The 13,216-nt window shown below is 44.4% G+C and overlaps 1 long non-coding RNA gene across 1 annotated transcript; it reads right to left on the reverse strand.

Annotated features, from left to right (window-relative positions):
- Positions 1-4,670: 4,670 nt before the first annotated feature.
- On the reverse strand, positions 4,671-12,639 carry LOC135818952 (uncharacterized). The gene is made up of 3 exons (XR_010553839.1): positions 12,407-12,639; positions 5,799-5,963; positions 4,671-4,878 (listed from the first exon to the last, which is right to left on the reverse strand). It is a non-coding gene; the product is annotated as an uncharacterized LOC135818952 (long non-coding RNA).
- Positions 12,640-13,216: the final 577 nt, after the last annotated feature.

The following is a 13,216-nucleotide window of genomic DNA, read 5'->3' on the forward strand; positions in this document are numbered from 1 at the left end:
ACTAGCAACAACTACTACAAAACTCCACATATTATTGAGAAGGCAAGAAGGCAAATCTACCATTACAACTTCAGGCTCTGACAACATTTTTTAATCCTACGAGTTTGTATACTCTTGCTTCTGGTGTGGAGAAATAGAATCGGGTAGTAGAGGAAGCAAGTGCAATTGACGGTTGTAACTTCCTAAATAAGATAGTAGAGGAGTGCTGCCACTTTTCTGTGGGTATACATCAGAAGCAGAGTCTGAGGTGTTCAATGGCAGGGATTCGAGGAGTCGTTTTCAGTCGGTTTGAACAACTGATCGGAGTGTTCCCCAAATCGAAATAGAACACGTCTGGGCCTTGAAAATATGGATAACCCTCACTCCTGGTACATGCAAGTACATGTACATGTAACACAGTGAACTAAATGTATGATCAACAAGTGACAGCGAATGAAAAGCAACAAATCTGATAATTGTGCCACTAAATTCGAGTTTAAATATCTGCTTTATGAACATGCAGATTCCTTCTTTCACAGTTTGGGCGCAACATAGTTCTATAAAATCCGCGATATGCGTGTTAAAACAAAACCGCGTCACGATTTATTGAAAGTGGTATAGTTGGTGGTGTGAGTGTTCAAAACCATTTGAACTTCATACGGTTCGTCTTCTTTTTGACATGCTCTCTTTCCATCGTCCTTAGCTTTTGTTTGTTGTAAGCTGTTTTGGCTTTCTCCTATACGTCTGGGGAATTCAAAGTGATGGTTTTGAGAGGCTGGTGATGGCTGTGAGCGAGAGTTACTGAGCACCTGGCAGATATCACGACACGTCGGAACGTCCAGGAGCAAAGGAATCTTCGGTTTTCACTGGAATCTAGTTCCTCCAGCATCGTGTAGCCCAACGTCGGTGAATGGCCATCCAGAAAGGTTGAACCTGGTCTTGAAAAGTGTGTTGAAAAGCATCCATATTGTAATTAAAATTGATTCGGCTTGTCACATGTACATATGGATCCTTCTTTTGCCGCTGTCTTCTTGAAGACCATTTAGCTGTCTGTCTGTACATTCTCCCACATCCTGAGGCTCCACTGTAGCCACTTCATAATCTCTTATAGTCACACAAACATTGAAACTGCCTTTTTAATTATTACACTAGGGATTTAATAGGGAAGAATATTGTACATGCTATTCAAATTTGAACCAGCCATGGGGAAACTACAATCTTATGATCACAATGAAGAGAACAAGCTGAACATATAACTGCTATATTTGAATCATTCAATTGAATGATGTAGAAAGATGGAAAATGTTCACCTGCTCTTGTAGCAGAACATTGTCCAACTGCATGACTGACTTTCCAATTGTGAGCAATAAAGATGATTTCATAATACTCAATCTGCGGACAGAACTGTTTTGTCCTTTGTGGACTCGTCAGCGCAGCATTATGCCCTTCAAGGACCAGGCAGGCATAGTGGGATGGTCTAAGACCATGATTGAGAAACAGAGGGTACCAGGTTCAAGTCCTGCTTGGAAGCGGAAATATATTTTCCAGCCGTGCTGCGACCCACAGTTAATTGGGAACTATTGGCCTGGCACGAGGAAAACATGGATCAAGTGAATGGGATTTGTGGTCTTTGACTACATGCTGGTGAGCTGATCTACTCACCTCCCACAGCTTTATGAGCAGTATCTGCGCCTTGATCCTTGAAGGGTGGTGGCGTTCCTAAGGATGCGGAAAACTCGGCCTCTATATAGATAAACCGAGTCTCACGCGAACCGAGAATTTTTTAATCTTCAAGGTCCTGGACTCTCGCAGCGAATCTCTTACCCTCTTCTGAAGTTAGACTTGCATAACTGTTGATTCTTCGGTCACATTCCAAGACGATTGGGATGTTTGCCGGCGAGGCTCTCCACAGATTGGGATAATTCACTGGCAGGACTCTCCTCAAACGGGGACGATTCTTTCCTGTCGCCCTCGTCAGATCCTCCATTTCCACTTCCTGCCTGGTTCTTTTCCCTTGCTGCCTGTGTCCTCGCTTCCCGGAGCTTTCTCCACATCACTCCTGAAGCATTGAGAAGGGAAAACAGAGTAAAATAGAACAGCTTCCTTAGAACTTACTAACTTCCCTTTAGAGCGTTCTCCCCACTTGTAACGACCTCCATTGCCCGGACTGAAAGGACTAAGCGCCCAAAAATAGTATGGAGAGATGAAAAAAATGCTCAAATTATGATATATGTACATAACCAGGGCAAGTGCAAAAATGGGTGTTGGGTGGTAGATTAAAGTGATATTTTTTGAGGAGCACCCATCTCCTCAAATAACACTTGAATTTGCCAATCCCCACACAGACAAACACACAATACTCATACGCAAATGTACACTCACACACACACACACACACACATGCACACACACACACACACACACACACATGCACACATGCACACACACATGCAAACGACACACACACACACACACACACACACACACACACACACACACACACACACACACACACACATCCACTGCCTCACATCAAGAGCTGACATTGACTGTGGCTCCGAGCTCCTCCAGCAGGGCATTGATGCGTTTTCCCGTTGGGGACATAAGTGGAGGATCAAATTTGAGCCCTCCAAGACGCAGGCTATGTCTATAGGCCACCATCGCCAGCCCTGGGAGCTCCCTTGAGCAACATTTGACGGCACATCGGTGAGTGAAGAGAGTCGGCTGAAACTCCTGGGAGTCACCTTTGACGACACCCTGAGCTACTCCTTCCACCTCCGCTCCCTAGCTTCCCGTGCTAACCAGCGGATTGGCTTCCTGAAGCGAGCGTCTCCTATTCTGGAAGCCGAGAGCCGCCAACGCGTCTACAACGGCTTTGTGGGACCCACACTCGAGTATTGCCCCTTAGTGTGGATGAACTCACCCTCGTCCCATCTTAAGAAGCTGGACCAGATCCAGCGAAGGGCCCTCCACATCATCGGAGCAGGTACTTGGCTCCCTAGCCTGGCACTCCGTCGCCTGGTAGCTGCACTTGCCTATACCTACAAGCTCTGCTATCTAGATGCATCCAGCCCTCTGAAGCAGATGCTACCTAAACCAGCCACTCACCGTGCCCCCGAGACAAGACCTACCCGTCAGTCTCTCCAGCTGCAGGATTCCCATCCATACCAGAAGACAACTGGCCTGCCTGCCAACACCCGGAAAAGCTGTCTCCAAGGATTCCCTGCTTGCACCGCTGCAACATAGAATGCCCTGCCACCAGACCTGTTCCACCACCCACCCGCCCAGCCCCACATGCAAAGCTTTAAGAAAAAGGTGTACCGTCACCTTCTTGCTCAGGACTGGCTCTCTGCTACTGATGCACTTTGAATCTGCTCGCCAACGCTTTCCCTGTTCTTATGAGTGTTCAGCTGCTTACCTTATAACCCTGCTGCCATCATCACCAATATTCTGATTCTCATGCACATATCCCAGAACCTGCTATCCTTCGCAGCCCCCATCACCAAGAGCACTGTGCTCTTCTATCTCCCAGCTATCTCTCTCTCTCTCTCTCTCTCTCTCTCTCTCTCTCTCTCTCTCTCTCTCTCTCTCTCTCTCTCTCTCTCTCTCGCTCTCGCTCGCTCGCTCTCTCTCTCTCTCTCTCTCTCTCTCTCTCTCTCTCTCTCTCTCTCTCTCTCTCTCTCTCTCTCTTTCTTCTCTTCTTCTTACCCCCCATCTCCCGATAATTATTAGCCCCCGTTTTCTTTCGACGCGTTTGCTGTGCAGTGAAGCCGAGACCCTAGGTCGGTGGAGCACATCAGACCCCGTCACCACGTCCACGATTCATGCCTGCGATGCTGCACCGCTGCTTTGCACGTCATGATTGGAAGCTGTGGCCTTAGTAAACATACACACACACACACACACACACACACACACATGCACACATGCACCCACATACCCCCCCCCCCCCACCACCACCACCACACACACACAGTTCTCACTTGCACTTTTCATATGCACACAATCAAGAGAGGGAGGGGAAGCTGTGTTGCAACTCCTCGTTTCACGTAGTTATGATCCTCAGGCAACGCACACATATCAACTTCATTAACTTATCATTCATTTTCATTTCAAGTTGAGAAGAAGCAGCGACGACCCAGCCATTCTGTCTGGAGGGTCATTGTCAATACCAATCTATATACCTGAATTGTCTTCGCTGTGGTGATGGTGATGCGAGGGCAGAGTTTGGATCTGCCAAGAGCGCAATGTGGTGGCGTGGTGTATTGTATTCTTTTTCATGGTTCTGAATGTAAGTGTTAACAACTAGATTGGATACATGTACATATAGCCAGGGAAGGACACATCTAAAGAAGTTGAAATTAACTTAAAAATCGTGATACCGGTATGTGATACAGGAGTAAGTCAAGCGCAACTATATTCTAGTAATTCATGGTGATGCAAAAACCCGATTAGTGCACACCGCATGCCCAGATTGTATGTTGCAACGTTGTATTCCATCATAAAAATGTTTACGATATCTGTGGCAGTCAGAGCACACTGACTTTGAACATTGCAGCTCATCTGCTTACTAGCCTTCACTGAGATCATAAAGGAAACTCCACTAATCCTCTGATGAGACCTAACAAGCAACAAGTAGCTAACTGTCCGGAGATTGATTTAATAGTAGATTATGAATGTACTTACGGGCATTTTTCGCGGTCTCACACAATGGTGTTTCATATTCCCATTCTCCCCCATCTCCCGAGCAAGTTGCTTTTCCCATACTTACATAACCTTCGTCACACTCTGGATCAACTTCGGCAAGAGGAAAAGCACTGACAGGAGGACCAAAAGGGGGAGGTAATAGCTGTTCAATACGACCATTAGGGATACGCCATGGTTGGCAGTAGGCAACACCTGTGCATATCAAAGATGACAGATTAGTATCAAATATTTAATTGTTCAGGTAGTGGCAAAGATAAATGTCAAAAGAAAAAATCAAAAATTCGACTGGCAACACGAGCTGGAGGGACTCAGCCACCCCCGTATCTACACATTTCACGCACAAACTAGTTTCCTTGGAGCACCAAAGTATCAAATATTCAGAAGTTTAGGGAAAAAAAAAGAGAAAACTTGAGGAAAAGAAGTTTATATTTTGGACACAGCTGGCAAGCGTCTCACTATAGACAGTCGGGAGGCCACTATGCAATCTAAAACCTGTAAACAGTTGGATGGTGTGCACTGACTCATCTATAGGCAGTCAGATTCCCAGTACGCAGTCAAAGTCCTACAAACACCATGACTAGTTACACTCTGAACTAACTACCTTCCTATCCTATGACTGCATGCACAACCTTCAGTCTAACAACGTGCGACATGGAACAAAGCACGTGCACGGTGGGCATTTTCGATTGCTAATGTTCTGTCGTTGTAGTGCTACTACTAAGCCATAATCATTGCCTTGCTCTTCTCAGTAGCGTCAAGAAGCCAACAACCGTGTAGGGCTCACTTCACTATCTGAACTAATTTGACTATTTACACTGGGGGTGGAGACGTCTGCATGGATGATCGTCCGTGATCTGGTTTCACAGGCCATTGTCAGACTGTATTTACATCAGAACTGAAATTCTCATCGGATTGGACAGAAGCTGAACACAAAGTTGTGGAGCATTCATTGGTAGTGAATTCACACAGGCGGGCAGATTATTCTTAATGTTACATCAACAATAGAGTTATCCCTAGATTGTGCATAGCAAATGAATAGAGTGGTTGACAGTTGGAACACACCCCCCACCCCCCCCCCCTTTTCTATCAGAAAAATTTCTTATTACACTCACATGAAGGGGCTTCAGACCATTGTCCATTTTCTTGGCAGATCACCAGACCAGATCCCATCATGTGATAGCCTGGGCTACAGTGATACGTAGCTACGTTTCCAACACCCGCATCGACTACTTGATATTCCCCGTGACTGATAGTTGGGATGACACCACACTTCCCCTCTGAGGCAAATAAAGGAGCAAGAAGAAACATGAAGGAAACTTCACTTCCCAACTCCAAAATGTTCTCTTCATTGCGATTAAAATTAAAATCAAGATTTACATTACACCAAATTTTCGGCCCAGGCCCATCATCAGATTCATGAATGACAAAATATCCATTGAATAGGTGTCTATTGAACTATATTGTATGAAGACAACACCAAGGAACATGGACAGTTGACAACAACATTAAATGATCAGCTGCAACAATACGCAATATTGGTATTGTCTATGGCCATGATTTCAATCGATAAGGACTCTCATATGGGGAAGTGGCTTTACTGTTTGCGGCATGCAGACCTCACTGACTTGTCAGTTTGAGCACTCTGGCAAGGTACGTTCGGGTCTGGTTTAAATCGGGCTTTGGGAATTTTTTTCATTGTTATCAGATTCGGCCTCATTTTCTCTGTGCTGCACTGATGAGTCAATAAAGAACGAAAGATTGAGATGTCCGCAGATTGAGATGACCGTATTCTCAATCTGCGGGCAACACTGTTTCGTCCTTTCAGTATACCGTTATATATATTCGATCTTGCTCATTCCCATGTAACCACTAATGAAAATGGGTGAAAAGGTTATAATATATATATACACAAAACCCCAAGGTTGTCAATTTCATAATACCAAAAGCTTTTCATATTATTATATACAAATAACCTGTTTGCATTATGCAGAGCTCACTGACTTGCCAGTTTGAGCACTCTGGCAAGGTACGTTCGGGCCTGATTGGAAATTTTTATTTCCATTGCTATCAGGTTCGACCTCATTTCCTCTGTGCTGCGCTGATGAGTTCAAAAAGAACGAAACAGCATGCTGTCCACAGATTGAGTATTTCGCTCCTGCTCTTGTAGCAGTTGAGCACTCTTGCGTGGGGTAGTGCCTTTGCTGTTTGCAATATGCAGAGCTCACTGACTTGTCAGTTTGAGCACTCTGGCAAGGTACGTTCGGGCCTGATTGGGAATTTTTATTTCCATTGCTATCAGGTTCGACCTCATTTTCTCTGTGCTGCGCTGATGAGCCTTCAAAAAGAACGAAACAGCATGCTGTCCGCAGATTGAGTATTTCGCTCCTGCTCTTGTAGCAGTTGAGCACTCTTGCGTGGGGTAGTGCCTTTGCTGTTTGCATTATGCAGAGCTCACTGACTTGTCAGTTTGAGCACTCTGGCAAGGTACGTTCGGGCCTGATTGGAAATTTTTATTTCCATTGCTATCAGGTTCGGCCTCATTTTCTCTGTGCTGCGTTGATGAGTTCAAAAAGAACGAAACAGCATGCTGTCCGCATATTGAGTACAAATAACCTACGTGGAGATAATAATTTTAATATAGGTGTGAATAGGATGAAGGCCCCAGACATCACGCAACTACGTTACTTGTTTGACATGTATTACTGTGTATTTTACAACAAAAATATTATTGAAAACCCAGAATCGATTTTCTCGTTCCTATCATCAGTGGGAAAAAACGGAACTAAGGATACAACCAAAGAAACTGAAATTCAGTACTGTAAATAGAAAGGTGTTAGAAATAACATCAAGAGACAAGTGCAATAAAACCACTAGAGGAAACGCAAAAAAGGTAACAATATTACATAACCAAAGGCGAGAAGGCTCTGAACGAAGTGTCAATCTACAAATACAACTTCAGTGCAACAACTTGCTCTTTCTGCTTGCACAAAACAGGCTTATGAACACGTATACAAACTGCCTCAAGGACTTTCAACTGTTCAACTGTCCGCTCACGGGACGAGCAGCTAGCAAATGGGAGACAAGTGGTCTGTTCAGAGGATGGAAGAGGAATTGGATGACGAAACGGGTGGTGAGGAGACAGAGGACGAGGCAGATGATGGTGGTGATGATGATCGTGAGGATGACGAGCGGAACGAGGAAGAGGACGATGAGATGGATGAGGAGGAGTTGGGTGGGAAGGAGCGAGATGAGGCGGATGAATGTGTTGATCGTAAGAAGTCAGCTGTGTATCTACACTTGTTTTCTCGTCCTGACTGTCTTGGTGTGAATGATGACTCTCATTTTTCTGTACTGTGTCGTGCGCGTTATGTCCAACAATTAAAAGTCCTTGAGGCAGTTTGTATCCGTATTCATAAGCCTGTTTTGTGTAAGCAGAAAGAGCACGTTGTTGCACTGAAGTTGTATTCGTAGATTGACACTTCGTTCAGTGCCTTCTCGCCTTTGGTTATGTAATCTTGTTACCTTTCTTACGTTTCCTCCAGTGGTTTTATTGCACTTGTCTCTTGATGTTATTTCTAACACCTTTCTATTTACAGTACTTAACTTCAGTTTCTTTGGTTGTATCCTTAGTTCCGTTTTTCCCACTGATGATAGAAACGAGAAAATCGATTCTAGGTTTTCAATGATATTTTTGTTATAAAATACACAGTAATACATGTCAAACAAGTGACGTAGTTGCGTGATGTCTGCGGCCTTCATCCTATTCATAGCTATATTAATATTATAATACAGGGGGAAGTGGTCCCGTCCACCGCAAAGAGGGCTCAACAGCGCTGGGGTGCACTGGAGCTAGTACACAATGGAAGCGGACGTCAACCTTTGGAGGACCACGGCATCAGTCATTGAGTGGTACGAAAACATCCAGGACAAGCAACAGCACACATTCATATGCTTTGACGTTGTAGAGTATTATCCCTCCATCCCAGAAGCACTCCTCGCGAGGGCCCTGGATTTTGCGTCCACGTACACTAACATCGAGGACGGGGAAAGGGAGATTGTCATGCACGCACGAAAATCAGTGTTGTTCAAAGATGGCCAACCTTGGGTGAAGAAGAACAACGCCAGCACGTTCGATGTCACCATGGGCTCGTTCGATGGCGCGGAAGTGTGTGAGCTGGTTGGCGTATATATGCTCCACGAACTAACAGCCCACGTCGGCAGAGCACAGATCGGCCTGTACAGGGACGACGGCTTGGTTGTGCTGAGAAACACCACCGGCAGCGCGACAGAGCGCATACGGAAGAGTTTGACGGTGGTCATTGCAGGGCATGGACTAAAGGTAACGATTGACACCAACCTAAAGGTCGTAAATTTCCTCGACGTGACGTTCAACCTGTCAACCGGAGGATAAATGCCACACGGAAAGCCAGGCGACACACCGCAGTACATTAACACCCACTCAAACCACCCACCGTCCATAATAAAGCAACTGCCAGCAGGAATAAGCCGACGCGTGTCAACGAACTCATCAAGTGAGGAAGCATTTAACGAAGCTGAGCCTATGTACAACAAAGCATTATTGGCCAGTGGATACGCGGAAGGTATTGAGTACATGGGGCAACCAGCACAGAAGAACAGAAAGCGAAACCGAAAAAGAACAATAACATGGTTCAACACTCCTTTCAGCCGTAGCGTGAGAACAAACGTCGCTGCTGCCTTCCTCACAATGATCGACCGGCATTTCAAAAACACCCCCCTGAAAAAGATCTTCAACCGACATAACGGGAAGGTTAGCTATTCATGTATGCCCAACATCGCAGCGATTATCAGTGAGCACAACAAGCGGCAACTGATACAAGAACCTCCTGAAAAGCCTTGCAATTGTAGGAAAAAGCAGGAATGCCCCATGGAAGGACGTTGCCAGGCCTCTCACGTCATCTATGAAGCACACGTCACCAGCCAGGATGAGCTCAGGACATACATCGGCTCAGCAGAGACAACGTTCAAAACAAGATACAACAACCACACGATGTCCTTCCGCCACGAAAAATACCGCACTAACATGGAGCTCTCCAAACACCTCTGGATAAAGAAAAACGACAACAAAGAGTATCACCTGTCCTGGAGAATCAAAGACAAGGCCAGCTCCTACAACCCCGCAACGAAGAGATGTTGCCTTTGCACCACGGAGAAGGTGCGTATACTCACTGCGGACAAGACCAAAATCCTCAACAAGCGAAGTGAAATCATCGCCAAATGTCGTCATGCAAACAAATACCGGCTCGCTAAGTATAACGCAAGATCATAACGTGAAGCAACTTGGAAGAATGGGTATGAATGCGAAGTGTATGGGAGAATGCATGTAGGGCGATAGTGCGGGTTTGAATCCCAGGATATGCCTGAAAAAAAAAATAGGAGAATTGAAAAATTTATAACATGCCTATGCTTTTTTTGCCGTCATCAAGGCGGTAGACGGTGTCGTATTACCCTCGATCGTACCTGTCCCGTACCTATCCCGTACCGTATCATACCATCAAAGACGGCTGGCCACAATGCATATTCAAATAGGGGTTTCAAATGCAAGATCATAACATGAAGCAACTTGGAAGAATTAGTATGTATGCGAAGTGTATCGGGGATGGATGCAGGGCGCGCGACAGTGCGGGTTCGAATCGCAGGTTATGTCTTTAAAAAAAGATTTTTTTAAAGAATTTATAACATCCCTATGCTTTTTTTGTCTAGGTCATCAAGGCAAAAAAGCATAGCGTAGGGCCCTGAGCTTCCAAGCTCTCTCGTTTCTTAATGTGCTCAAGCTCCACTGCAGCCACTTCATTACCTGGAAAACCTTACACACCATCTTCACTCCAAGTGGTCTCGTCGCTGAAGGGTACAATAATTATCTCAATCAAATTTTCGGCAAGGACCCATCCTGATGATGGCTCCTGGCCGAAATTTGTTTTTGCAGCGAAGAGACCACTTGGATTGAAGATGGTGTGTGTAAAGTTTTGCAGGTATCTAGCATTGCACGATGAAAGAAGTCAATATACATGTATGAAATTTAGAATGAGTAAAATGCAGAGGGGAAGCCCAGGTCTTTTACGAGGTCTATATTTCATATATTGACCGATTATGAGTGCAATAGTGGATTTTTTTTATATACAGTGGATTTATCACGACATAGCATACCTAAACTGTTTCAGCTTTGTTTATAGGATTATAGGAGGAAAGGAATACTATTGTAATAGAACATACATGTAACTCGGATGGTGAGCCATAAATAAGTGTAGAAAGTATGTAGCAATAAGAGAACAAATTCTGCTGTCATCGCCACACTACAACAAAGTCATGCAGGTTTACCAAAATCGATTTTCTTGTCACAATCATCAGTGGAAAGCCGTGACTGAAGAGTAACCATGCTGAATTAATGATTAATATACATTCAATAATGTGTTACGAGAACAAAATAAAGTGCTAAAATGGAATGAAGGAAGGTGAGACAATAGAAGTGAAGTGATAGCTAAGTGCAACAGGGGTGAGGAACTAATTATAACGCTAGAATTGTGTAGTGAGACAAACAATCATGCTGTGAACCTGCGAAAACAATTTTAACGCAACTACATGTTTCTTCTGTTTACAAATATCAGGCTTATGCAAACGAATACAAACAGCCTCAAGTACTTTCAACTGACTAGCGTACCGTGCACGACAAAGAACAGAAAAACTAAAATCATCATACACCTGCAGACACTTAGGGTGAGACAACAGATGAAGAAAAACGGCAGACTTCTTACAATGACAATCACCATCCGATTCCTCGTCTCCACCAACCGCAACCTCGTCCTCCGTTTCATCTTCCAACTCGTCCTTAGTGTCGTCCTCCGTGTCATTCTCCTCATCAACACCGATCGGTCCATGGCTCGCTTCATGTTGCTTAACCTCTGTTCGTTGACTCCTCCTTTGATCTTGATGGTAATTTGTTACCATTGTTGTTGTTGTTATTCTTGTTGTTCCCGTTGTTGTTAAATCTTCTGTTCCCAGTGTCTTTGCCGGTGCTTGACATCCAGTCCTGTAATAATTCATTGAATAATTAGCCGTTGATCGTCTAGGTCTTTGAATGTTGATCGTCTAGGTCTTTGAATGTTGATCGTGTTGTTTTCTCTGTTGAATGCCGTTCCCTTCAGCTTTCTTCCTCCTTGTTCATGTTCTGTGCTTACGTCATCCATATTTGCCAGTGCCTTGGACACCACAGACTCAGCCCCAGCACTGCCGACGACAGATGCAGGTGGCGGTTCTGGGGGAGGCAACGGCAACGATAGCGATGGGGCATCACCTCATCGCAGCGTCCACGTTAGTCTTGAGCTGGATGTTGTTGTAGTGTACTCTCTCGTGTTGTTAACATGCATTGTGTTGAGGTGACAATGTGCATATTATCCATCTCCACGGCTGTCGATACGAGTAATGGAGGCACTATTGCAGAAAACGGCAATTGTGTTAAAGATGGCTGTGACCGATGGTTCTTAGGTGGCCTGCCGCTAGTTTCTTTCTTGCGCCCATAATAATTACACCGTATAAAAATCAGTATGCCATGTCAATTACAATATCAGTATCACCTTCTCTGACGCTAGATTTGCTTCCCAGTTATATTTACATGCAGTAATCAAAAAGTAGAGCGGTGTTGCAAAAGCATCATCTGTTCGCTTTGTCCTCTGTAGGTACTTACCAGGGGGAGTACCCACTGAGAATTTGGCACCGATAGGTGATCTCCAGCCACTGCTGACACGAACATATTGGAAACCGTAGATATGATAGCCTGGGGTTAGAACCAAATAGTTGCTGTTGACATTCGCCTCTTCGGAATTGTTTCCCATTGAAACATTCACCAAGCCCTGCAGTCCAATCTCCACCAGCTGTATCGAGTGGCCAGGCTTTACGGCTGGGAGGGAAAAACTAACTATTTTGCGTGTACGATCAATGAAAGCTGGATTGAACTCCTTCACCTCTAAGAGACAAAACAAATCAGAGAGCTCAAATTTAGCAATTGTTATTCACATCTGACAAACGAATATTGTGGAACGCAAAATTTCCCATATTTGGAGATGTATCTGCAAAGGTATGTGACTGTAAAAGCCTTATGCAGAACGGTTATAACCAAGTGCTAAATAGTGCTATATACAATTGCCAAATCGAGAATGAAAACATGCCACAGAAATGGATAAATCTACTGTTGCTAGTAAGCACTGAGATTAATATTTTTACACATAAACAGGCCAATTTAAGGACATCTTTATATTAGGGGCTAGTTACAATATTAGCTGTTTACAGTATTACAACGTGTCACAAATTAATGGTCCAAAATCCACAGGTTAACAATACGATATGTGCAATGTACCTTGCAGTCTTCAGGCATGTTGGCAAATAACATAATAATTATACATGTATGAGGCCTTACAGCCCCAACAGAACTTCCTTTATCGAAGGAATCTTACTCATCAAAATAACAACAACAATAACAACAACAACAACAACAACA

This window comes from Sycon ciliatum, chromosome 6 (genome assembly GCF_964019385.1).
Source record: "Sycon ciliatum chromosome 6, ocSycCili1.1, whole genome shotgun sequence".
NCBI classification, from domain to species: Eukaryota; Metazoa; Porifera; class Calcarea; order Leucosolenida; family Sycettidae; genus Sycon; species Sycon ciliatum.